We start from the raw sequence: 8,998 nt of genomic DNA on the forward strand, positions 1-8,998 counted from the left end.
TCACAGATAAGGAAAAGCTAAAGGAGTTCATCACACTAAACCAGTATATACAAAATGCTGAAAGGTATCCTTTAAGAAGAGGAAGAAGAAAAGGTAAAGATACAAATAGTGAACAACAAACATACATCTATCAACAAGTGAATCTAAGAATCAAGTGAATAAATAATCTGATGTACACAATGATCTGGTGATTATAATGAATCAGGGACATAGAAAGGGAATGGACAGACTATTCTTGGGGGGGAAAGGGGAATGGGAGATGCGGGAAGAGACTGGACAAAAATCGTGCACCAATGGATGAGGACAGTGGGTGGGGAGTGAGGGCGGAGGGTGGGGCGGGAACTGGGAGGAGGGGAGTTATGGGGGGGGGGGAAGAGGAACAAATGTAATCTGAACAATAAAGATTTAAAAAAATTTTTTTTAAAAAGGGCAAAAAAAATGTCAATATTATAATTATAATTTCTGCTATGTTGCAGAACAAATGGTCATGTGCTGTTGGCTGGAAACCTAAACTAGTCAGTATAATATTGTTTCCATAGAAAAAATTAGTTCCAAATTCTAAACAACTGACCTGCAAGCAAACTTTTGGAACTCTTAATGTTCATAAGTTTGGGCCACTTACAAAAGAAAGTAACAACATGACCTTTCTCCTTAAGTTTTTTTCTCTTTACAGCTGCAGAAGAATACAGAAAATACACATGTCTGTAATGGGGCGCTGAGCTTTGACCTTCTTTTGCAGAAGCTGCTTCCATTGAAAAGGGCGTTGATGACCACCATTGGTTCCTAAGAGACCAGAGGTACATGCATTCTTCCCGTTATGCCCAAGGAGAGTGACTGGGCCCACTTCTGGATAAGCAATGACCACTGGGGAAAGGACTCTCAGCATTATAATAAAGAGAGAGAAAGGACAACAGGTGGGGAAGGTTTTATTCACTTTATATTTGCAAAGGGAGTCAGCCGAGCTGCTGCTACCATAGCCCAAAGCGAAAGTTGAACTCTCAGGAGGCAGGAGGCAGGTGGTTGCTTCTGAGCAGATATTGTAAAGCATATTCCTGTGTGTGTGTGTGTGTGTGTGTGTGTGTGTGTGAAGGCAATTGAGCTTTAAGGTGTAAGACTGGAGGGGCAATGACAATGTACTTCAAAAAGGGAAAATCGGTCACAAGACCACATACTAGACAAGCCTGTTCTAGTCTTGTTTTCAGTTCAAAGAGCTATAATCATAGGTCAAACCTAGAAGGAAATCCTTAGACATCTCCATGTCGCAATTAGAATACCAAGAATGTAGTCAAACCAGATGAGGAAGAAAAGATAAGAGTCCGAAATCCTACCAGTAAAGGACGGTGCCTCCAAGTCCCACGGCAGCCATGGTTAGATAATGTAATCCTGCCCCCTCAACTAAAGCTGATTGGACCCAGAATGGATGTCTGTCTGAAACAGAGCCAATCAAATTTTCTACCAGGAATTTGGAATTGGGATTTAGGGACAGCTAATCTCTGCACTTGGTTGAAGCTGTGCAGCAGCCATATTCCATCATCGATAGGAGCAGCAGAAAAAGCCAGAGAGAGGATAACAGAGCCAGCGTGCAGGAGAAAAGGCGAGGTAAGAGTCAGAGAAAGAGAATGATAGTTTAACGGTTCTCAGTTACAGTTCCTTCCAGAAGCCACTTGCATCCCCTATATTTGAGCTCCTCCAGACACTTCTTGTCTTCACTATAACAAGTTTTTGTTACACCCAGTTCAAACTGATTTCAGTTATTTGAAATCAAAAGTATCTTGATTAAACCACATTACCGTAAAGTAAATCAACATCATGCTATGCAAACAGAGCATAGACTTTTGACTCTGCCAATGCAGTGTTCAAATCTCAGCTCCCCTGTCTCCCTAGTCTCATCTAGAGTAAGTTTCCTTATTTCTCTGGGCCTTGGCCCCCTCACTTGTAAAATGCAGATAATAATTGCCACGTATAATTATTGTGAAAATCAGAAACCTATGGAGAGTGCTTCTGGCACACAGCAAGCACAAATAAAATAAGTCCTAGTAGAGTTCTTTGGAGCAGTAGTCATGATGGCCCTAGTGGGACTACCATGGATATCTCAATAGAAGGGTTCTACACAAAACCAGAGCTTATGAACACAGAAATATTTTTCTTAAATTCTATACTTTACAAAATAATCAACCCAAGTTTCTTTAATGAGATACTCTAGTATATGCAACATATGACTTGATTTTAAAATACTTTTCAATACAGCATCTACTACAGATTACTTCCGTATTTGCGGGGAAAGTCCTGGGGAAATCCCAGTCGCAACTCTAACCAGAGGACCACTTCTTTATCAACTCATCTTTCTCCTCCATCAGTTTACACATTGGAGCAATGGTTCTAATCCTTGTGGAAATCATAGACCCTTTGAGCTCATGCTTTGGATAACAGTATAAGCTCTCACTTCAGAAGATTTACATATAACATAAATACAAAATTTTGCACATTTTCCAGTGTGCGTGGTGCAGCTGAATCTCATCCATGAATCCCCAAGGACTGAACAGTCCAGTAAACTTCTTTCCTTGGCAGTTCCTTAAATAAGTCTATGTGTCCGAATGGACCCCTAGGTGTGATCCACAGATAAGAGATAACCTGCATCAAACTTCCTCCAGGCTAATATCCTTACTGAAATGCAATGCAGTAGGTATGCAATGTCTGGGAGGAAAACTTGCATATCTCCCATACTAAAATAGGAATGAGGACAGAATATGTGTCTTTTTTTCCTAAGATTATGTTCCATACAGTAAATATTCAACAAATGATAAATAAATAATCATGTAATATTTGGTAAACACAAATTATGATTTATGCTTTTCTTTTTCTTGGGAAATTCAAGGTAGTGTATAGTCAATAAAAGGATTGTAATCCATTTCAGGACACCTTCCCCCCCCCCCATGTAATTTCTATAACAGCCTTATCGGAACTGAAGGAAGTCTCTGCTTGATCAATTGTAAAGAATTAAATTTGTTGGCACTGACTTCTATACAATGCACAATTTCTGGTTTTCTTTGATTCTCTTCTACTCTAAGCCATTTCTAAAATATATTCCACCATACACTCAAACATGTGAGCACTCTCCCTCACATTAAAAAAAAGTGTCAGCCTGGCTGGTGTAGCTCAGTGGTTGAGCATCGACCCATGAACTAGGAGATGGAGATTCTATTCCTGGTCAGGGCACATGCCCAGGTTGTGGGCTTGATCCCCAATAGGGGGCGTTCAGGAGGCAGCCAATCAATGATTCTTTCTCATCATTGATGTGTCTCTCTCTCTCTCTCTCTCTCTCTCTCTCTCTCTTTTCCTCTCTCTGAAATCAATAAAGACATATTTTTTAAAAAGCAAGTGTCAGATTTTCATGAAATTGAGTTATTAGCCAAATTAATTAGCCAAAATAAATTCACTTGTTATTTCTTTATATATGTTAAGGATAGTAGTAGTGAAAAGAAGGAGAATTAGAGTATAGAAACACGTTGAGGCATATATAATGAATATCTTCAATAAGATATTAATGAATAGCTAACCAAAAAAACAAAGTTGAAACAAGTTAAAGATAGATATACAAGAACAAACTCTAATCTTACCTCTATATTATTACTGCCATAATTCATTCATAGTTAATCTAAATGCCACCTTCTTACTCAGTCTTTTATTTGTTCATTCAACAAATCCTATATAATAAAAGCCTAATATGCTAAGTGTCCGACGGTCGACCGGTTGGCCGTTTAACCAATCAAAGTGTAATATGCTAATGATATGCTAAGGCCACTCAACAACTTGCTATGATGAGCACTGACCACCAGGGGGCAGATGCTCCAACCAGTAGGTTAGCTTGCTGCTGGGGTCTGGCCCATCAGGACTGAGTGAAATGGGCTGGATACGCCCTGAAGCCCTCCTGCGGTCCCTCCCCTGCTGACCAACCTCCCACGTCTCTTCCTAGCCCCGATCGTGCACTGGTGGGGTCCCTTTGCCTGTCCTGTACCCTCTCTCGAAATCAAGGACCCCTCAGGGGATGTCAGAGAGCCAGTTTTGGCCTGATCCTGCAGGCCAGGCTGAGGGACCCCACAGGTGCATGAATTCATGCACCAGGCCTCTAGTATTAAATAAATCCTTATTATGTGTCAGGCACAGTGCTAGACCCTAGGGGTACAAAGGTAAACAAGAAAGCCAGGTGCCTGACCTCACAATGATTGTCTTTCCTTTCTAGCAGGAAAGACAATTTTTTAAAAGTGATAATAATAAAGTGGTGCTAAGAGATGCACAGGTGCTATGGAAACACTTGGCTGGAGCCCAAACTTAGTCTAATCTAGAGCAATGATTTCCAAGTGTAATCCCTACACCAGCAGCATCAATGTTACCCTGTGGTTTTAGCAAGCCCTCCAGCTGATTCTAATTCACACTCCATCCCAGTGCTGTTAAATTGGATCACGGATGTTTCTGTCCCTAGCTGATTCCACTGTGGAAACAAGGACTGGTAACTACTAGTCCACAGGGTGGGGAAAGACCTGTGTAAGTGACATTTAAGCTAAGACCTGGATGAATAGGAGTCAGAAAATAAACAGGAAAAAGGGGTTTCGAAGCAGAGAAAACTGGGTGTTTAAAGGGCAAGGGCAGAAACGCATAGTGCATTTGAAGGATTTACAGAATTCAGTAGGGATGGATTACAGAAAGGTTGAAGGAGAGTGCTTTGAGATCAGAGTGAAGGAATTTGATGAGATGATAAGAAGGAATCCATAAACTTAGGAGTTGAACTAAAAGTCCATGGGAAGCCTTTTTAAGCAACTTGACATTACCAGGTCTTTGTTTAAATATCACCCTGGCGCTGTAACCGGTTTGGATCAGTGGATAGAGCGTCGGCTTGTGGACTCAAGTGTCCCAGGTTCGATTCTGGTCAAGGGCATGTACCTTGGTTGCGGGCACATCCCCAGTAGGAGGTGTGCAGGAGACAGCTGATCGATGTTTCTCTCTCATCGATGTTTCTGGCTCTCTATCTCTCTCCCTTCCTCTCTGTAGAAAATCAATAAAAAATACATTTAAAAAATATATATATATCACCCTGGCTGCAGCGTTGAAATAGGTTGACCAGAAGCAAAATTGAATCAGGTGCTTCTAGGTAAGACTGTCTCACTAGTACAAGTGAGAAATGATGCTGGTGGTAGCAATGGGAAGAAGGGGAGGAAACAGCTTCACACATTACTTCAAAGCCAGAATTGATAATACTAGGGTATTAGGAAGATGTTGTAGATGTGAGAGGTCAAGAACTCAATATTTACTTCCAGGTTTCTGGTAAGAGCAATGGTGTGGATAAACATAAGTTCAGATTTCAGCATACTGAATTCAAAGTTGGAAATACAAGTGAAAATGTCTAGTAGGCTCTTTAACCACAGACCTGTGAAACTATTTACTGAGGAGGAGTCTGCTTATTCGGGGTTATTGAAGCCATGAAGGGGAATGATAAGTAATTCAAGTTTAAGATCAAGAGAGCTTAGAACCTATCCCCTTAGGAACACTAATGAATAGAGGAGAAAGTGATAACAACAAAAGAGATAGCAAAGAAATAAAAAAAGAAATGACCAGGGAGTTAGGAGGAAAACCAACGGACTAAGTGAATGTAGCACATGAAAGCCAAAGTAAGAGAAAGCTCTGAGAAGCAAAGAGAACACTATACAGAATCAAATGCTGGTAGAAGTTCAAACAAGGTAAAGACCAAACAGGTCCATTGAATTGATGATATTAGGGGTCAATGATGACTTGAACAAGAAAAGCTTCAGAAAGTGGAAGAGATAAGTGCCAGTTTGGAATGGGCTGAAAAGTAAGCTGGAGGTAAGGAAATGGAGCTGGCAGGTGGACAGCATGGCCAAGAAATTTGATTATAAAAAATGAGTAGAGTGGTATCTAGAGAGGGATGTGGAATTAATCCAATACATTTTTTATTGTATGCTTATGAGAAAATGTAAAAGGCAGAGGAGACAATGGAGAATGACAGGATAAATTATAGTACAGACCATTGAAAAGATGGGAAGAAACTGGACCATAAGTCCAAGAGGAGAATTTGCCCTACCCGGTGAGACTGCAGTGGGGCACATGCATCTATATGTACTTTCATTTTGGTGTCTTCATTAGGAGAGAGATGACAACCCTGGACTATTTGCAAATACTATTGTTATACTTATTATGGGAGCTGCTCAGAATGAGTTTTATTTGGAGCATTTCAGTGTATCAGTGAGCTCCAGGATACACTGAGTGGCCAGATAATTATGACCACCCCATCAGTACTTCATTGACACTTCCAAAAATACTGAATATTGAAAACTTCCTAAGCAAATACTCTCAAGGTTTTAGTATTATTATTTGCATAACTAATTCATTTCATTGTACTGATGGGGTGGTCATAATAATCTGGCCACTCCATGTACATTCTCACACAAGTTCCTGAGAATATAAGAGCTGCTGCCCTGGTCAGACCAACTATGTGGTAACTGTCTTGTCTCTATTTGCTTGGGACTTTCCTCGCTTCCCCACTAAAATACCTGTGTCCCAGGAAACCCCCTCATGCACAGCAACCCGGAACAATTGATCACAATGGATCTGGCTCTCCTACAGCCCCTTTGAATGTTAGCAATACGTTATTTTTCTATAAATGAGTCATGATAATCCTCTCATACAAATTATCAAACTTAACTTACTTATATTTTTAACCCAAACTAAATCTTGGAGTTTGCTGCTTACAGGGTAAAGTAGTATTCCTTTTTATTCCTTTTATGGAACTGTAAGAGACGATGCGAATGACATGATTCATTTGTTCTATTTCCAACCTCATTCTATAAACCCTGGAAGGTCATGGTGTGCAAGTCCTGCTTATGGATTTGTTGAAATGTTTTGCCTAAACGATTATTCAATATAAAGTACAAAATATTGAATCTGTAACAGAAAAAAAATATTTTATTCAGCCCTTAATAATTCAAAATGTTCCTTGTTTTGCTAACTGGATAACTTTATAGGAATAAGTTCCATTACATACACAAATGTTCAAAACTGAGAATGATTCAGCATTTCATTAGAATACACAACATAATCTAGAAGTAACCTAAAACTAGGCTACTAATGAACCTAATGACTTAGGAGATTTAGGAAGGAGCAAGGCAAACAACTGGGTTAAACTGGTATAGTTTAATTTTTAAATAATTAGCTTAAATAAGGTGCTTTTACAAATATAAATGGCTAAATGACAATCTAAGCAAATTTCACCACAAAATAGCAATCTCAGTAGAAAAAATATGTACAAAAGTTAGTGCTTTTTTAGGTGGTAATTAGAATTATTGTGGTGATCATTTCATAATGTATACAAATATGAAATTGTTATGTTGTATACCTAAAACTAATGTAATGCTATAGGTCAATTATACCTCAAAGAATGTTAGCACTTTTCAGAAGTACTAAGGTATTGATATTTCTACAGTAGTATATTTTTTCTCTAGCTTTATTGAGATATCATTGACATTTAATATTGTGTAAGTTTAAGGTGTATACATGTTGATTTGGTACACTTATATATTGCAAAATGACCACTATCATACTGTGGCTGATATCTCATCACTTCACATAACTACCGTTTCTTTTTTGCAGTGAGAAGATTTAAGATTTACTCTTCTAGCATTTTTCAAGTATATAATACAATATTGTTAACCTCCTGCTATATATTAGATCCCCAAACTTATTCATTTATAACTGAAAGTTTGTAATCTTTTACCAATACCACCTCATTTCCTCCACCTTCCAGCCCCTGGTAACCTGGTAACCACCATTCAACTGTTTCTATGAGTTCAGCTTTTTCAGATTCCACATACAAGTGAGATCATACAGTATTTGTCTTCCTCTTCTGACTAATTTCACTAAGCACAATGCCTTCAAGATCCATCCATGTTGTCACAAATATCAGGATTCCCCCCTCTTTCTCATGCTGAATAAGATCAGTGTGTGTGTGTGTGTTACATTTTTTTATTCTTTTATCTGTTGATGGACTCTTAAGTTGTTTTCATATCTTGGCTATTGTAAGTAATACTGTAGTGATCATGAAAGTACAGATATCTCTTCAATACCCTGTTTTCATTTCCTTTTCACATATACCCAGAAGTGAGATTTCTGGATGATATAGTTCTTCTATTTTTAATTTTTTAAAAATCTTTATTATTGAAAGTATTAAATATGTCCCCCTTCCCCTCCCATTTACTCCTTCTAGCTCGCCCCCACCACCCATCCCCAGGCCTTCACCATCCTATTGTCAGTGTCCATGGGTTATGCATATATGCATACAAGTTCTTTGTTTGATCTCTTTCCACCCACCCACCCACCCCCGCCTTCCCTCTGAGATTCCACAGTCTGTTTCTTGCTTCTATGTCTCTGGATCTAATTTGTTCATCAATTTCTTTTGTTCATTAGATTCCACATATGAGTTAGATCATATGATATTTATCTTTCTCTGACTGGCTTATTTCACTTAGCAAAATACACTCCAGGTCCCTCCATGCTGTCACAAAGGGTAAGAGATCCTTCTTTTTTACTGCTGCATAGTAGTTCGTGGTGTAAATGTACCACAGCTTTTTTTATCCACTCATCTACTGATGGGCACTTGGGCTGTTTCCAGATCTTAGCTATTATGCATTGTGCTGCTATGAACATAGAAGTGCATACATTCTTTCAGATTGGTGTTTCGGTTTCTTAGGATATATTCCCAGAAGTGGGATCACTGGGTCAAATGGAAGTTCCATATTTAATTTTTTGAGGAGCTATATATTTCCATAGCGGCCGCACCAATTTACATTTCTACCTACAGTAAACAAAAAGTTCCCTTTCTCCACATCCTTGCCAACACTTGTTATTGCTTGTCTTTTTTGATAATAGTCATTCTAACAAGTGTGAGGTGATATCTCATTGTAATTTTGATTTGAATTTCCTTGATAATTGG

Source organism: Myotis lucifugus, unplaced genomic scaffold (genome assembly GCF_000147115.1).
Source record: "Myotis lucifugus unplaced genomic scaffold, Myoluc2.0 scaffold_356, whole genome shotgun sequence".
NCBI lineage: Eukaryota > Metazoa > Chordata > Mammalia > Chiroptera > Vespertilionidae > Myotis > Myotis lucifugus.